Source organism: Caretta caretta, chromosome 9, assembly GCF_965140235.1.
Source record: "Caretta caretta isolate rCarCar2 chromosome 9, rCarCar1.hap1, whole genome shotgun sequence".
Lineage (NCBI taxonomy): Eukaryota > Metazoa > Chordata > Testudines > Cheloniidae > Caretta > Caretta caretta.
The window spans coordinates 19,853,141-19,872,495 of NC_134214.1; the positions used below are offsets into that span (position 1 = coordinate 19,853,141).

The 19,355-nt window shown below is 37.6% G+C and overlaps 1 long non-coding RNA gene across 3 annotated transcripts in view; it reads right to left on the minus strand.

Annotated features, from left to right (window-relative positions):
* LOC125643082 (uncharacterized) overlaps positions 1 to 19,355 on the minus strand; it is a 516,356-nt gene that overhangs the window by 18,095 nt on the left and 478,906 nt on the right. For all 3 annotated transcript variants that reach the window (XR_007358581.2, XR_007358580.2, XR_007358579.2), the window contains one exon: positions 3,540 to 3,642. This is a non-coding gene — a long non-coding RNA (uncharacterized LOC125643082). The remainder of the gene's footprint in view (positions 1 to 3,539; positions 3,643 to 19,355) is intronic.

Here is a 19,355-nt window from a genome sequence, read left to right on the forward strand (position 1 = left end):
CTTTAAGGTAGTTTCAGTACTCATACTACGACAATATCAGGTTAGTTCAGTGCTCACACAAATGACACAGCCTTAAGGGACATCCAAGGTTGCACTACAGTAATAATAAACAATAATTCCTAGTTCTTATGCATTGCTGCTTCCTTAGTTTGGCATGGAAAATATGTCTAAGCGCTGGGGTCTGAGAGTCAAACTTGCCTATTTAATGCATTCTCAAGAGCAGTCTGGACTGTTTCTCCACAGGGCAACATGCTTCTGAAAGATGAGCCGGACGATGCTGTCATATATAATGCAACTGAAGAGAATGTAATTACTTAACATTGCTTAAAAGGCTGCACATCAGAAAGCACAGGAAATATATGCAGAATATGAATATGCACAAACTGCATTACGGAGCAATCTAAAAGATATGCTCATGTTACTGGAAAATTTTGTTACAGAGAAAGATGGAAGCTAGCATAATAAAACTAAGACACCCATCCTCAGCAATCATATCCTGACAATTCAGGAACTGGCATTCCTGTTCATCCAGCAAGAACAGATCAAAGGCCTACTCTTCCTCTTGTTGAAACCAATAACAAATAACAAAACTTCCAATGTAGCAGTAGCAGGATTGGGTCACTGATGGAAATAACCATTTTTTATCCAGTCTTATTTATCCCCCTTAGGTCTGTGTTCCAGTGTGATCTCTAAAAGAACATAAGAGCTGCCATACTTGGTCAGAATATCTTGCCCAATATCGTGTCTCCTACAGTGGCCCATACCAGAGCTTCAGGGGTAACATACAGAATAGGGCAATTATGGAGTGATCCACCCCTGACTTCCACTGCTGGCTTCTAGTAGTCAAAGTTTTAGGGTCACCCCAAGCACGGGGTTGCATCTCTGACCATCTTGGATAATAGCCATTGATAGATCTATCCTCCATGAACTTATCCAGTTCTTTTTTGATCCAGATATACTTTGGCCATCACAACATCCCACGGCAATGAGTTCCACAGGTAATTGTGCATTGTGTGAAAAAATACTTCCTCTTGTTGCATATTAGCTTCATGGGATGTCCCCTGAGTTTTGTATTGTATGAAAGAGTAAACAAGATGATTCTTGTTTCCACATCATTCATAATTTTATAGAACTCTATCATATCCCACCTTAGTCATCTCCTTTCTAAGCTAAATAGCCCTAATCTTTTTAGTCTCTCCTCACGTATATCCATATATCCAACTCACAGTTCTACTAGTTTCATATCTTGGATTCTGTATTCGTTGATATATGGTGGTGGGGCACTGAGATTTTCAAACCTTTGCAGAATTAATGGAAGATAGATCCCTAAATCTCCCAGACTGCCTCAATTTTAGGTTTTAGCCAATTATTGACAAACAAAACTCTCTCATTCTGTTGCTATGGAAAGCACTTCAGATAAGGATAAAATTTTTCAGCTCCTATATACTTACACTTGATTTATCAGTCAAACTAAAAAGAGTATGTCAGAATTTGAGTGGTCATAGTATTTCAGTTGGCTCAAACATTAAAAGTTTTGCTTTATGTTCATTATTCTTTTTTCTGCCAAATGCTACTGACTCTATTCCTTATTTATTGCCAGTAGTTTCTGAATTTAGTGACCTCTTGGTCTACCTCATTAATTAGAGAAAAGCAACATTTTGCCATTGTCTAGGAATTGAATTGGAGGGGTCTTTTCCAAAATGAACATTTGAAATGACTCAGTATTTAACAGCAAGGAATACATATAAAAGATCTTCTCAGGCTACTTACATCTCACTATCACACTCAGATACTTCATTTTCAAGTCACCCAAAACAATTATGGAATTCTCTAAACTACCCAAGCATAGTCACATCCTTGCTGATCAAAAAGCAATGCATTCATGTTGCTTGTTTTCAAGAATCTAGTCTCACAGTGCTTGTGATTGTTAGTAGACTAAAATAGGTCGGGGAAGTCATTGCCAGTGCCCTTTCTGGAACTTCTAAGAGCAAAGCAACAATTGCAATGATAATATAGTCATTCTTGTTTAAATTTCTAATCATAGCTGCCCCTTCTGGTCATTATTATATTTTAATTAGAGGGACTATATGGTAAAGAAATATATTTTAATAAATATTTATACTCACAATTCCCTCTCTACGAAACTTATTGTTAAGTTTTAAGTGGGGCTATTCTAGATGTCTGGAGTAAGAAACCACTCAAGATGAATCCAAGTGGCAGAATATGGCCCTTAATATCTAGATGATATGAGTGACTACATCATCACTTGATGATTATCTGTTCTGTTCATTCCCTCTAGGGCACCTGGCATTGGCCACTGTTGGAAGACAGGATACTGGGCTAGATGGACCTTTGGTCTGACCCAGTATGGCCATTCTTATGTTCTTACAATAGCAGGAGATTAAGACATTCTTTCCTCTTCAATTTGAGCAGTCCCTGCCAATCACAAATCAGCAAAAGTTATTTTGTAGATGGCTATCACCACCTCCTGCTGAGGACATTACCTTTTGCACTGGCACAAAGGAAGTATGTTGGGACAAGACTATGGTTCTGTTTCCCTCAGTTCCCCCGCCATCCTCATACTAGTTTATTATAGCTAAGGACACTGAGTTCAATGATCAAAGTGAACCATTCTATACATGTTCTCAAGAGTGACCATCTATTGTGTGTGTGTGTGTGTGTGTGGAAGAGGAACAAACTTCCCACCTGTAAATGTAAACAAACTTGTTTGTCTTAGTGAGTGGCTGAACAAGAATTAGGACTGAGTGGACTTGTAGGCTCTAAAGTTGTATATTGTTGTTGTTTTTCTGAGTGCAGTTACATTAAAAAAAAACACCTACATTTGTAAATTACACTTTCAGGATAAAGAGACTGCCCTTGTATAAGATGAATTGAAAAATACTATTTCCTTTATCATTTTTACAGTGCAAATATTTGTAATAAAAATAATAATATAAAGTGACCACTGTACACTTTGTATTCTGTGTTGTAATAGAAACCAATATATTTGAAAACGTAGAAATATTTAATAAATTTCAGTTGATATTCTATTGTTTAACAGTGCAATTAATCACAATTAATTTTTTTGAGTTAATGGCATGAGTTAACTGTGATTAATCGACAGCCCTAGTTGTAATGCGAGTAATGTTCCTTCCATTGCCCCAGGAAGGAGTAAAGGGAAGTAGTAGCAGCACAAGAATGAGTATTCTCTTGTATTCTCTCTCATAGTGGTGATTCTCCTGGGGCAGTCAGTGAATCAAAGAGCATGGATGTGAGGGGAATATGTTGGGGTGGAGATCCCCCCCACCATCACCTGCTGGATAGCAAGTGAGTGAGTAAGGATAGAAAAACTAGAAATTTGAGAAAGGACCTCTTATAGATGACAGATGTTGACAGATCTGAGGAGTAGGTCCTGGTGAGAATACAATAAGGGTATAACTGTGATTTCTAAGAGAAATTTCCATTGAAAACTTTAAACTCTAGTGATGAGTTGATATTTAGGACAAATGGTTCTAGTCCCTCCTCTGGCATTGACTCACCATGTGTCCTTGGGCAAGTCACTTTCCCTCTCAGTGCCTCCTTTTTCCAATGTGTGGTTTGGGGACAATCATGCTTGCTGCCATTGGCCAAACACTTTGAAATCTACAAATGGAAAGCACTGTATTAGTACAAGCCTTTTCAAAAGTATCTTTCATAACAAAAAGGAGGCTATAAACTTTTTTACCACTTTAAAAAAATCAGCACAGACATTTACAGGATTAATCACTGTCATTTTAAAAAGTTTTAAAACTCCATTAGCAGAGTTTATAAGGTTCACATATTGTAGCAAATCTCTCTAAAATGTACCTTTCAACTTTCATAAGTCTTCTCAAAGACAGTATTTCCCATGGAGGTCATCAGAATAACACACATTTTGAATTCTTGACTTAGCTATTTTAGATAGAGATCTAAATAAAAAATTTTAAGAAAGGACTATTCTTAGCGTGAAAGCCTCTCAGTTTTAAACTCGTTTGAATCTCCTTTTTTTCTTAACTTCAAACTTTAAGAAAATGAAATTGTCCCCTGTCTAGAGAGTAATTACAGGTACAAAGCAGTTTTTGTGCACCCCTTGCTCTCCAGGACCTTGAGGTATAAGAGTCACAAACACTTTTGTGTACTAGAAACACAGTTACAGCCTTAACTATGAATCCACTAGCATGGATTTATGATATAGTGGTATGGAAGAAAAACATCAGTTTGATTAAAATTACCCACTTTTATTGAATTCTCTTATAATGAACTTTCTCCAGCAGAACAAAAATCAAATTATGGCAATCTAAACTCTTCCTATAGTGAGGAATCACTAGCAACATAATGGATTAATGTCTTCAAACTTAATGTTCATCATCTGTTCTGCTCTAAGTTATGAATGCAAAAATAACATTCCCCAAATTATACCAGTAAAAGTAGGATGTGAACAGTTTGAATACATGTATTCCTCTTGCTGCAATGCAGCATTGCTGTCCTCATGCTTCACATATAGTAAAATATATAATTCTAATATAATTAATTTTTTTCTTATGGCTTCACTATAAGATTCCCCTTTTCTGTACACAATATAGATAGGATCACAGATTCATAGATGAAAAGGTATCTTAGAAGGCACTACAGAGATACAGTGTTACGTAAATATATTGGCAAAATTTAGAAGCAACTTTTCTAACATGTGGAAAACAGAGATCATTTTTATAAAGGAAAAAAAATATATGCAGAGAAATTCTATTTCTTTTCCTGACTACAAGAAACTGTATAGATCCATTTCAGCCCTTGCTATTTGACTTTTTCCTGACTCTGTTTCTTGACTTTTGTGAATTACAGTACTTTGAGGATTTTAGAAATATAGTAGCTTGAGGTTTCTACAACCTGGTGAGCAATAAGTGACGTGACATTTAAAATATGATTTATTATATTCCTGAATTACACATACATTCATCTTAAAACTGACACAAACCTACAGGTTTTAATAGAATTTGTGTCAGCTGGTATAACAGTTTAGTCAAGAACATTAGTCTATATTCTAATACCTCTGCGTTTTGGTGAATTTCATTTGACACTGTCTAGTACTACAAACTTTGTAGAGGTTTATCTGAATGGGAATATATTTAGTAGCTAGGGCCACAAAAGCAGCCTTCTCTAAAAAATCCTCAGTTGTACAAAGCCCTCTGGTATCTGAAAAAAAGGGGAGTCTACCTTAGGTGAAATAAGAATCCAGATTTTTTTTTTTTTAAAAAGTAGCAACATGAGGTGTTTAGTCATCAGGGCCACATTTCCCTCCCCCCCACTTCTGATCTTGGATATAAGATTGTGACCCTCACAGAGCACACAATGCTACAGTCATCGGTCACTCCACATATGGATTGGGGTTAGCTGTGCACGTAACTACACCTGAAGACCATTCTCAAATATCAATGAATGTAGAAGGTGGTTGCTCAACTGCATCTCACAGGGATTGTGCTACCACTATGTTCTATGCTGCTTTCCAGTTTGTTTCTTGTTACAATACCAGGTTTGGCTTTCTACAGATCCATTCCTAAGTGATTTTGAATGTAACCCTGTAATGTAACCATGTAATGTGGTGTCAGCAGCAACAACGGCCAGGTTCAGTATCTAGGGGTTCATCCTAACATTACAAAACAGAACTGACTCAAGTCCCCATCCAATAATTTGGAAAACTAAACACCATCCCTGGGTGCCTCAACAAGGCAAAACTTCCCCACTCACAAGCAGAGTGTCTGTACATAACAAAATAAATGTTTTAATAAAAGGGAGAGGGAACTCAGCTTTAGTTTGGGAAAAAAAAAACATTGCAACAATGATTCAAAAGCACAAACCATAACGAACCATAACCACAGTATGTTAGGCAGTGGTCTTTGCCTCAGTTTCCCACCTTGTGGTGTGAAAGTCCGACCCACGAATGCCCTTTTAAAAAGGCACTTGCCTCTCCCTCTGCTGTACATTCACAGCTATCAGAGGCTGGCAAAGTCCCAAAATTCAGGAGTGAGTTCATGTGGGTTTGCATCCCAGCCCTTGGTGTGGGAGGGAGGCTGAGCAATTCCTCTGCTGTTGCCACTGCCCACTGTTTCTGCTACTTCTTGCCTCTCACTGTCACCTTTGCAGTGTTCGCGCTAACAATCTATGCTGCCATTTGACTACATCTCTCTGAGTAATATCATGCAAGATGAATTCAGAAGAGACACTCAAGCTAATAGTTCCCAGGTTTAACTAGAAGGAGACTGAGGCAAAGGATTTTCAATGAATGGCCCTTTACTCTGAAAGTCTCTTTCCCAGTTCGTCTGACACAGTTCACTGATCTTCAGGACACACTCTCTCTATATCTTTGAGGAGGAATGGTTTAAAATAGTACAATTGTGCCTAAAATTTTGTGCTCATAAGAGTTACTTGTGGGTGCAAAGCTAAGAATTTGAGCTTTTATTTGTCTTATTTGTGCTCACATTCAGATGCTTAGAGATACAACTGCTCAGATCTATGGCTATAGCTGAATTGTATGTACAATTTATACCAGCAATTCAACTGCAAGTGCAGATTTTGCAGTGCAAGTTGACCCTACAGTGAATGAGGTCTCCGACTGAAGAGTCACCTAGTATGTCATTTTATACTTCCACGTAATTGTGCAACCATCTGCAGTTGAGTCCACACGGAGAGAGAGGGAAAATATGCCTGGAGCTTTATTTTGATTGAAACTTGAATTTTTCCCTCCCAAGAAAATGAATGCATTGGAAAAATCTGAATCGTCAAATGAAACCTTTACATAACAGACGAGGAAAACAGATGCTTCACAGGCAAGAGGTACAAAGATGTCCTCACACACTTTATTTTGAAATGTAAAAGTATGTTAACTACAAAGTTGCATAACCTCCCATTTCTGAACACTATCACTGGGAAATTAAATCTTATTTTAAAATCTGTACTTTCTCTTTCTAATAAATCTCATTTAGTTAAAATTGTGACAGAATTAGAACTCTGTTGCCGAGAGTTAACTTGGGAAGCAAAGGTTATTTGCTGAAGCAGCAAAAAAGTAAACAGAATGTAACAATGCTATGCTGAAGCAGTATATTATATAATCCCATATTGGTATGGTGGGAATAGCTGTGTGCACCCTCTGATTTATGAAGTGCTATATGTAGAAACAATAACGAATAAAACTAAGAATTATTATGAATGATAGTTTCTATTTTATTAGCTTTTCATAATTATAACTTTATTAAATTAATTGGATCCTTGTTGCTTACACTTAAAACAGATCAATATATGTCTAATTTTATAAGTTTTAGTAACTTAAATAAACATTAAAATAGAATGATAAGGACAGAAAAAATAAAAAGCAAGATGTTATAAGATTTCAAACCTTCCTCCTCCCCCAATTTTTGTTTTTAAAATGGAATGATCATATACTATGGTAAAGTTTTATACAATTAGTGAAAATATTTGCTTTAACAATAAAATTTGACTCTTACCTAATCCCATTCTGAAAAGATAACTATGATGTTAATAATTAGGTTCAAATGTCATTGTAGAACTGGATCATATTAGAGTCATTCAAACTTCTGAGACGTCCAATGAAGTGAACTATAAAGTCAACTGCCTACCTAGATAAATATATGTTTAAAATATCAACTGACTCAAAATTTGTCTTTCTAGTAATTTTTTTCGATGGTCAATGTTACATTGATCTATTCAAACACAGGCACATCCAAATACTAATACCAAAGTATCATCCCTAAATTAATTGCATTCACAATCCATTAAAAAAGTTTTAATATTTCTAGTAACAGCTGATAACCACAGGTGTTAAATAACCTTACTTTGTAATTACAACTAACATACTTTGCCTAATCAACTATTTTTCAAGAGTATCATCATTTATCAACCTTAAACTGAGGTTACATTGTGAAAAGTGTGCCTAAAAAATGGCCCCTTCGTGCTCAACAGAACTGTTCCCTTTGTATATTTAGTCATATTTGTAGATTTCAGGAACAAAAATAAGTTTGTTTTGTTTTAAAACTACCCTTCATTCCTGTCATCTATCAGGGCCAATGCCATTAACAGAATGAGCTGGATTCTGTTCCTTCTCATGCATCGTTAAAACAATTTTAGAGTGAATCAATTATACCTAAGCAACACACTGACGGCTGCAGAAGTGTAAATTAGGGCAGAATTTGGCCTACAGAATCTTTATTAATGATGATTATAATCAGAAGGAAAGAACTCAGCTTGACTTTCTGATCCCAGCTTGAGTTATCAGGGTTGATATTTAGAAAATAGTGTTTAATTCTAAAATGATTTTTATATGCAATTTTGAGAGACTATGAGCATGGAATGGCATGTGCTTTCTCACAGTGTCACTTTTCAGAGCTCTACTACACTGTTATTTTGATAATCTGATATATGCAATCTGCAAGAAACACAGATTGTGCATCTTTACAAAAATGTGAAGCTTCGCATCTTCACAACTTTTCTTTCATCTTCCTAAATTTGATTGCAATCATGCTCTGACATATGAAAAAAATAATTCAATGGGACTGCCCACATTTGTGAAGTTACTCACGTGTGTGTTTGCGGGATCAGTGCCTTAGAACATTAGCTCAGAGATAAAGATAAAGTTTTCCTCTGTTTTGAAAAGCACCATGCAAAATATAACTAACAATATTATTAATAATACTTCTCTATATTAAACTGAGCAACTGTCAAGCCTAAATTACTAGCATTTTCTTACAATCAGGAACACAGTATCAAGGACATCATTCTTTTCTTCAGAGAAAACTAAATATCCCACACATAGAGGATAGAAAATTATTTTATTTTAGTTACTTATCACTGAGACTGTGTTTCTGAGATACCTGTGTCTCTACCTAGTCACACTTCATGACTGGAGCAATCATCTCAAGAAGTAGGTGGAAATGTCAAGTTTTATGACAGCAGACTTCCCTGACTGGAAGAGAAGGAGAATATAGGATCCTGCTCCAATGAGGTCCTAATATTAACGATCAAGGTATGCCCTAAAATTCCCTCTCACTTAAAAGTGATGTAGTCATGGCTTGGTAATCACTGACAGAATGGCTACTTTGTTGCTGTCATTACTGGAGGGGAACAAGAGAAAAATCAGAGGGACAGTGTTTGTCTGACAGAGGATCGGAGGATTGAGGTCCGATATTTATAGGTCCCAGGCTTCTACTGCTTTTCCTGTATTACCATAGACTGGAGGGGACTATGGAGGGGGAATATACCAGCTCTGTAGTTTTAACAGATGGCAGAAGTCTTGTGAAATAATGGGATAAACCAATACAAACACTAATTATGGTTCAATCTACACACACACACACACACACACACGATCTACCTTTTAAACCAAAGAATTTTGTTTGAAAGATCAGCTTACCTCTTTGCTAAGGAGCATATTTCCAGGATTCAACCTCACTTAGATGAAGTCATTTGTAATATTCATCCCAGATGGTCCTTTGTTTAATTTTGTGTCATTTCAAACCAAGTAAATTATGTGATTATGAACTCCGTGTACCCCCCCCCACAACATCCCATGAGCCTAGTTCTGTCCACAGTTATGTGGGTACACACATTTTGACCATATCGGGTGATGAACTGCTGTCAATTGAAGTCAGAACAGGGTCCCAGACATATTATTTGCACCACCTATGTGGTCATGAGAACCAAAGAATACACTCCTTTATTTGTGTAACTATGGAATAAACTTAAATTTACAGCTTTAACAACATATTTTATATTGTCACAATTATTATGGTATCTGAACACTGCACAAGCATTAATGTATTTGTCCTTACAAAATACCCCAGGAGGTAGGCATGCTATTATCCCCATTTTTCAGAAGAGAAACTGAGGCACAGAGACACTAAGTGACTTGCCCACGGTCATGCAGAAATGTTGTGACAAAGTAACGAATTGAACCTCAATCCTCTTTAACCACTGGGATGTCCTATCTCATCTGTATGCTTCCTACCAAGCCATCTCTGCCCCAGCATTAATTTTGACTTTGAAAATTTATACATTTTGAAACGAACATTGTAAAAAGAAAGAACAACCCTACCAAGTTCTTTCCCCCAGAAATTACAACAGCACAACATTGGGATATATATTTTTTTCCCTTGAAAGTATTTGAAGATGATTGTCATCTTTCAACAAGCTCTATTAAGTTAATATATATTTTACTTTCCAACTATTTGTTGAGAATCTGATTATTAAAAATTGGGTTGAACAGACAGAAGGATCATAAAACAGTACTTAACAGTTTTTAACACTCTCTACATGTTTCAAAAATTATTTTTTTTAGCTATGTCATAGAAAAGCTTTGTAGGTATGGGGGGTGGTGAGATGTCTATGCAATAGGACACAATGCAGTCATCCCCAAACCTCACAGTGCTGCTCACAACCATATCATGGAGAATCATAGAATATCAGGGTTGGAAGGGACCTCAGGAGGTCATCTAGTCCAAGCCCCTGCTCAAAGCAGGACCAATCCCCAGTTTTTGCCCCAGATCTCTAAATGGCCCCCTCAAGGATTGAACTCACAACCCTGGGTTTAGCAGGCCAATGCTCAAACCATATAGTTATATGTCCTTTACATGTTAAAAGTCATTGGTGCCTTTTGAATACACCTTATCATGAGCTTATGTTTATCAGATTTCATCTTATATCAAATGTACACAAGCAGTACACAAGACACTTGAAAACTCTAACTCCAATTTCCCTGCTTTTAGAATATACTGTGTTTTATTTTATTTGTTCCTTTCTTCGGGCATCAAATGGCCTGATATCTCCCATTGAAAGACTACAGCAATGTCAGATTTCAAGAGGTAAATCAAAACACAAAATGTGGCTAATCAGCAATATGGGTTGTTTGAAAACATCACAAGTAACCGGTTGGCTAAGCTTCAAAACAATTAACCTATTTCAATATTTTAATTAACTCATCTCAGGGTACATCTGTTTTGATAAAGTTATGTATCAAATGTGGCTATAAAATAGCAACATTTGCAGTTGCCTGAACAATAGACTGTTATTCAAAACTGCCAGAGATATTTTATTGTTTTTCATTATAGTTATAAGGAAATATTTTTTAAAAAGAAGGTGGGTGATGAAGGAAAATTATCTGTATCTGACGTTCTCTTAACACAGGAATACTTTTCTAAATACACATTTGCTCATGATTTAGTAGCGAATATCTTAAGGAAAAGGGAATGGTCTGGGGTTGGAGCTACAGTAATGAACATGGGGCAAAGTTTATTAAAAATATATATTTAAAAGTATGATCATTGTCTCAGGCCAAAGCCTAGCCCCAATCTGCAGTCTAAAAGAATCAGGCATCGTGTACTGTGGATATCTATGGCGGGGGAGGGAGGAAGAAGTCATGCTGGGAGGAGGATGCCTTTCTGCGGACCATGGAGTGACACTACCCCACCATGGGCTACTATTACAGCCATAAGACTATCCCTGGAGCTCCTGCGCACCCCACCTTGGAGAGGTAATGTCTTATGGATCTTTGTGGGCTTAGAACTGCCAGCCTCACTACTGTGCCTTGCTTGTCATGCCTCTAAATCTCTCTTGCCTGACAGTGCACCATAGAGCTAGAGTGTTTTGCAGATTGTCCCTACGGGAACCTCCCCCCTGCCAATCCTGCTTATTCTCATCAACTGGAATTCAAACTGATTCAGTTACTTATGGAGACCTCAGCAACTATGGATGTGTCAGTGGGACAGAAAATAAGGCAGCTCCATATACAAGAAAGGAACAGCATGAGGCCCCCAGTTGAGTAAAGAACAGATGCCTAATTTTAAGCATATAAATAATACCATTGCCGAGCTGTGGCCTGAGTGATACACAGCACATAAAGAAATAGGTCCCTTCTCTTCCTGAAAATCAGCATTGTGAGAGGAAAAGAGTAAGAGCTTTTTTTATTAATGTGATGTTTTTAGATAGATGTATAGGAACCACATATTAAAGGACTGGTAGTTCAAATCTTTACTGATATGGGCAGACCCATTGACTTCAATGGGACTACTTGGAGGAATAAGGACTACATGATCTGGCTCATTGGTACTAACCATGGCTCCAGTCCTGTAAAGAGTTACACACATGTTAAAAATTCATGCACTGTGATGGGTCCCACTGAAGTTACTGAGACTCCTCATGGTGCATGAAGTTTTTGTGGTATCGAGACTGATGTGTGTCCATTATCAAACTGGCTGTCTTCTTCATCAGACTTCCCAAGTTTTGCATCAAGAATGTCTTATCTACAAAATAATTCCAAGAGTTCCTTATGTTGTTTATATGAAATGTATTGAAAATAAAATATTACTTTCTTCAACATTGTCAACCTTAAGTTAAAAAAAAATTGCCCTCAAACTACTGCCTGCAGTGAAAACAATTCACACCTCATCACCACTAAAAAAAATCAAACATCTGCATTCATGTTAATCCAGCACCTTCCTTCAGCTATCAACAAATAGTTCTTCTCTTTTTCTTGGACCAAGTAATGGGGCAAATAGTAATGCAACAGCTGGCCAAAATGTAATTTAAAGAAAATATTCTAAGGTTTACAAGGGATTAGAAAACTACTGTGGTAGGCAGTGGAGAAGGGAATGATAATGTCATGCACATAGCAAGTTATTTGATTTTCAGTGGGAATGAACTTGGCCGTAATATCAGCAGAAGGAGATGGAAGTGGTAAGGTGCTGGCAGGAGTACAGCAACCCCTGTGGGGTGTCTGTCTACAACGATATAGCTATAACCACAGAGACTGAAGCAGGGACTGAATGGCTATTAGTTGCACTGAAGAAACTAATCAATGGGAATTATAAAGTTTAAAAATCTTCAACATGAAGCTGTCAGGTTGCTTAAAGGCAAAATAGGAGGAATAAAAACTGTGATGCGGGCAAATATTTTCCAGACTTTATGCAACAGACTAGTTAAATGCCTGGGGGAAATTGTAGTATGTCCGTTTTCAGAAAATGAAAGTAGTAAAAAACTTGAACAAACCATAACAGTGAGAACAGGAAAAGTTAAAGTTGGGTATGAAAAAACTCCAGAGTATTGTGTTTAACACAAAAAAAGTGCCTTATAGTATAACCATCTACGTACAACACAGAAACTCTGTACTATAATAGTGCTCCTATGATAGAGTCCATGGGGCAAAGACATTCCCTTACTAGCACCATATGAAAATGCTAGAAGACTTCATGGGCCACATCTTTGGGCACTAATAAGTTAAAGTGACATGAGAGATGGCCTGATTTTTCAGCCAGGGTTTAACTAGGCCTACCTTTTGCACCTCAGTTTTGCAAGTACAAATAATTATGGACTGTAGTTATCTGACCATGAATTGCAAGTTCAGTCAGGAACTGTGATGTCTAAATGGCCTAAATTGCACATACAACAATTTGTGCATAAATATTGCAGATGCTTGAAAAGAGATGCCAAGTTTAGAAAATATGGGCCAAATTTTTCAATAATACTGTATTAGAGTGTGCTGGTTTCATGAGTACACAGGCAATGTTGATGGAGGCGATTAAGATGCACAGGCATGTTCTACAAATGAATTACACGAGCAAATACCAAATCAACTGATCTATGATGAGCTAGCAGATGAAAATGTGACACAAGTAAAAAGGCAACATTTTAAAATTGAGAAGAGCTTAGGAAAATGAATTAGCAACTAATACTATGGTTTAATTTTAGTTTTCAATTTATAACAGTGACCTGGTTCTAGGACCTTTTCTCAATGTACTACTCTGCCTTGGGCCATCATCTCCAACCTTTTGATAATTCAAGTCTAGGTCTTTTTTCATTTGATGGCGTCTTGAGTCTGTGGCCTAGATCCACAAAGGACTTAAGTGTTGAGACACAGAGTGTCACAATGCTTAACTTTTAAACACCTAGAAAAATTACAAGAACACCACTGTGATCCACAAAACCTGAGTTAGATGGCTAGGCTCCCTATACAATGAATAGGGAGTGAGATGCCTAAGAATATGATCCGCAAACCCAGCACACTCGGCAGCACTCTGCCTAAGATAGCCAAAGGGAGATGCCAATAAGCGGGCTGCGTCCTAAACCCTGCCTTCTCTTGGAAATAGGTACCTAAATCTAGGCTGCAGGGAAGCACATTGCTCTGCTTGCAAACCATAAACTGGGGAAGATGGACATTCCTTTGTCTAACTTGAGCTTGGGGCCCAATGCAGCAGGTGTATTGTGCTCACAGGCCATTTAATCCCCCACTACAGCTGCGAATGGGGCAGCATTGAGGAGGGAGATATTCCTCCAACTCCTTTTTAACCTCTAGTCCAGTGGTTATGGCTCACTCTCTGGAAATAGGAAAACACTAATTCAAGTCCCTCCTCTGCCTGGTGACAAGGACTTGAAAGGGGATCTACCACCTCTCCAGTGCATACCACTGGGCTATGGATATTCTGATGTGGGGCTCTCTTAAATCTCTCCATTGAAGTTGTTCCACTTTAATTAAATAAGTGAATAATTTAACACCAACGGGGCCAGAGAAAGAGCAAGAATCACTCTATTGCCCAGTGGATCGTGCTGGGGATTAGGTGGAAGATAGGCATCAGGATGCCTAGAGGGAGGCAGCAGTGCACAGACTAAGAGGCAGAAACATAGGCACCTAGGGACATTATACTGCAAAAACGTAGGCATCAAGTGAGTTTAGGTGCCTGCAGGGTTAGGTGGAAGCTAAGCAGGGATGTGGTGGTTTGTAGTCACACCTGAAAACAGGACTTAGGCACTTAAGCCTGAGGGCTAGGCACCCAAGTGCATTTGTACAACTGGACTTTAGACACTTCAGAAATATTACTCTGATATTTTTGTGACTCCAATGAGCTCTTATGGGCTCACCCTTTAAGACTGCAAAGGACCTTCCACTAGTACAGAATGCTTGCTTAGGGATGTGAACCATGAACAGTATGTTTTGCCTGTTCTCTGTGAATACACTGACTTCTAATTCCTTTGGGATGCAACTCAAGGTATTGATGTTATATAATTATATTGTTTGCATCTTTCTTACCTGCTGGGTGTTTCTGCTTCTAGGTCTGCACTTCCAAAACTAGAGACAAAATGTTCAAGCAGTAACAACCACTGGAATTTGCTTTGTTGGTCCAGTAGAATTCAAGTATTTTTTGTTGACTTCCAAGGCTTTGAGCAAGGTTCATCTTTTTACTCAAGCTTTTGCTTGTGAAATGGAGGAAGTTGGATTTTTTTTTCCCCTGAGGGGGGAAATGAAAGATGGACTTTTGTTGCTTCATACTGGTACTTAATTTATAAATCTCAAAATGAATTAATCCCTAGGAAATTATCTGTGTCTTAGTTATTTTTTAAATACACATGAATTATTAGGCATCATAGAGGTCATGGTGTCAGGTGTACTATATAGATCATTTTATAATACACTAATTCCAGTTGCATTATAACTCTGGCCCAAGAACAACATTAACAGAGGTATGGTTAAGAGTTTAAAAAGTACTGACTGGAATTTAAGGCAATCAATGCTTGGGATCAGGGGATAATAAGAACTAAGGAGATCAAATATTTGTAATATTTGTGGCAGAGAGTTTAATGTAGCAAAAAGCACAGAGTCCCAGGGAGAAAGGAAAGCAGAGGTTTATGAAAAAGGCTTATTTCCGCAGCTGAAGTTGCCATGATCTTCTGTGCTTCAGAGCATAGTGAGAGAAAGGATATGAGCAGTGAGAATTTTTATAAAAATCAAAGTTCAAGAGATTTATGGTACTTATAGGTTTCAGTCACTTTATCTCTAGCAAGTGCAAGCAAATAAATAAAGCACAGGCCATTGTGCAAAATGGAAGCCCTTCTGGCAAACAGGAATGGCCAGAGCAGCCCATTTGTCTTGATTATTGGGTGCAAATTTCCACTCCCTTCCAAGATATTCTTTTGTGAATACCAAGGCCTGCTAATGCTAAGGTTACAGTTATGTTTTGTTATTTGCATTGCAGTGGTGCTTAACGGCCAGGGCTCCATTCTGGGAAACTTTAGAAACAACAATGGTCCCTGCTCTAAAGAACTTACAATCTAAGTACTGTATAAGACTATAAACAACAGGTTGACACCATAAATAGACAAGGAAGCACATGGAAACAGAGACAATATTCAGGTCTTTGACAGTTTAAACACATGAAGTTTTACCTGGAACTAGAGGTCAAGGACTTAATGTTAAAGAAGTCTCCTGGATTCACTTAAAATCGAGTTTAACTCTGAAAAGTTAGTATAAAATGGCGTCCTGGGATCCCACAATTGCCTTGCCATGATTCCTGTATCAAATGTGTTTAGAATGTTTTTGTGGCTACCTGACCTGCAAACTGAATCTGGAAGGTGAAAGTGAAGCTGGGTTTTTCACTTGTCCAATAAGGAGGCCTATTTATTGAGTCAAGCCCAAAGTATTTCATCCTTGAAGGAAGGCTATCCTTTCAGGCTCTTGGCATAAAGACTGTGTAGATGGAATGTGCTCTCCCTCACTGAAGCAGCAAAGGCATATGCTTGTCAACACTGGGTCTTTTTGCACAGGTGCACTTCCACCATTAATATTGAAACCAGGGAGGCCAAGAAGTGAAAATCACCTTTTATGCTAGCGCAGAGCATCTCACTAGGGTTTGCCTAATTCCACCTCCCTTGTACCTAGGAGGCCTCTTGCATGCTTGGTTTCAGTACAGTTATCCAAATAGAAAATCTGCCTAGAAAGGCCAGATATCCCATTTAAATTTTCTATTAGTTTACAAAACAATACATTTGGGATTCTTTTCCTCTTTCATAAATATTACACAAAGATAGCTATGGAAAAGCCACAACTGTCCCTATAATTTAAATGGCATCTTCTGTCCTGAAATTGGATGTGCTGAAATAAACCTTCAAGTTCCCCGCTTTCCATTGCCCTCCTCTACAAAATCACTGCCAGCACTGTAGATTCTGTAGTCCAATCTCTGAAAACCTTCCAGTCTCATATGTAAGGAAAAAGCAGTTTGTTTATTAAAATCCAGTTCCCATGTTGGAAAATGAAGTGTGCGCATTCCGCTACAAACAGGGATTAACAAACGTCAGGTAGACCGTAACTCATATTCATATTACTGGCATAGGTAAAGTCAGTCCAGTTTTCACCTTGGAACTGTTTATGTGTGTAAGTGTGTAACAGTGTGTATACAGGCTGAAAAATCTAGCACTTTAGTACCCACGTTTATACTAGTATGTTTTATTTTCCTGTGATTTACTAGAAAGCCTAGATACCTCATTATGGTGGTTTCCATTCTCAAAGACCACTTTGACTCAGGTTTTAAGTAAATCCCTCAGTTTAAAAGCATTGTGAGCACACACACAGTGTGCCTACTCCCTAGGCATATTTTCCCATGGTTTCATTGCTCTAAGTATTATGAGCAATATCTTCATGTTCTTCTGTTACAGCTCTCAAAAATATAACAAAAAAGATTTTGAAAGTTTCTTTGAACTTCATAAGTCAATGATTTTTTATATTAGAGCAATAAAGACCTCTGGGAAAGAACTTATTATGAGTACTGTGTCAGCAATTTTAGCTTATTACAGATGGCTTACTCCCCCCTTTCCACATAACTATTTAATTAATTTAAACTAAAGAGTGTATAATTTCCTGGCTGATAGCAGCCCTGAGCTTTTACTTGGAGTTTTTTAAACTGAGATTACAGCCCAATTTAGAAAAGGACTTCAACAAGGAAAATAATTCTTAAATGCTGCTGAGCAATGTTTGCAGTCCATCATTTTATTAGGAACTCAGCACCAGACCACATCTTCCAGAAACCATTTCTGGGAATTTAAACTGCTTTTAGTGTTATGTTAGACCCCAGAACACAATTGTAAGATATTGGTCAGTACGACACTGGGAATGAAATAATATTTTTCTTTATTAAAAAAACAAAAAAAAAAGTTGTAAATTACAGTTATACCCAAACAGTTATTCTGTAGCGATGATATGCCACTATGGAAAGAATATGGCTCCCCATTTGTTTCTTATTAATGGTGAGTATCCCCAGAATATCTACATACCCATAAGTATAGTTCAAATTATTTGCATTGGATTTCTGGGAGTGGCATGTGGCAAAATCCCTCGTTTAATACCGGATATCAATTCTAAATCCAGAGAAAAATCTCCAGATTCAACCTCTCTCTACCTGAAACATATTTAGAGACTATATAAAAAGAAGGGTTTTTTTTCTCTTTGTCTTATAATATGTTTCAGGTGCAAAGCTATTCTCAACACTGCTTGTTAGAATAGTGAGAGGATGGCAATTACCACTATTATTTGTACTGTAGTTGTACCTAGAGGTGCCAATTAAGGATCAAGGCCCCAGTGTGCAAGGTACTATATAAACAAGTATTAATGAAAAGACAGTCCCTTACCCAGAGAACTCATATTTCTAGGATTATGACAAGCCACAACAAGTAGATAACACAGACAAAAGCAAGGATGAAATAACAGTGAAATAAATGTTAAACATAAAAATCTTCACTCTCATCTTGATATCATAATACAGCCCTGCCACTCACTGACCTGGCAAAAGATTGTGCATCCTGTGACCCCATGCAACCTTCTCTGTACATAACCCATTTACTGGGACTTGCAAGTTGCTTGGAAACTTCAGAATCAGGCAAATTGGTTGAAAGTACAGCAAAGAACAGAATTATCAGACACACAGATGAACACGATTTGTTGGGGAAGAGTCAGGATAGTTTTTGTAAAGGGAAATCCTACCTCACCAATAGACTAGAAATCTTTGAGGGGATAAACAAGCGTGATCCAGTGGATATAATGTGTAGATTTTCAGAAAGTCTTTGACAAGGTCCCCCACCAAAGGCTCTTAAGCAAAGTAAACTGTCATGGGGTAAAGGGAAGGTCTTCTCATGGATCAGTAACTGGTTAAAAGATAGGAAACAAAGGGTAGAAATAAATGGTCAGTTTTCAGAATGGAAAGGATAAATAGTGGTGGCCCCCATGAGTCTGTACTGGGACTAGCCCTATTCAACATATTCATAAATGATCTGGAAAAAGGGGTAAACAGTGAGGTGGCAAAAATTGCAGATGATACAAAACTACTCAAGATAGTTGAGTCCAAAGCAGACTGTGAAGAGTTACACTGGGATCTCACAAAACTGGCTGCCTGGGCAACTAAATGCAGATTAAATTCAGTGTTGATAAATGCAAAGTAGTGCACATTGGAAAACATAATCCCAATTACACATATAAAACGATGGGGTCTAAATTAGCTGTTGCCACTCAAAAAACATCT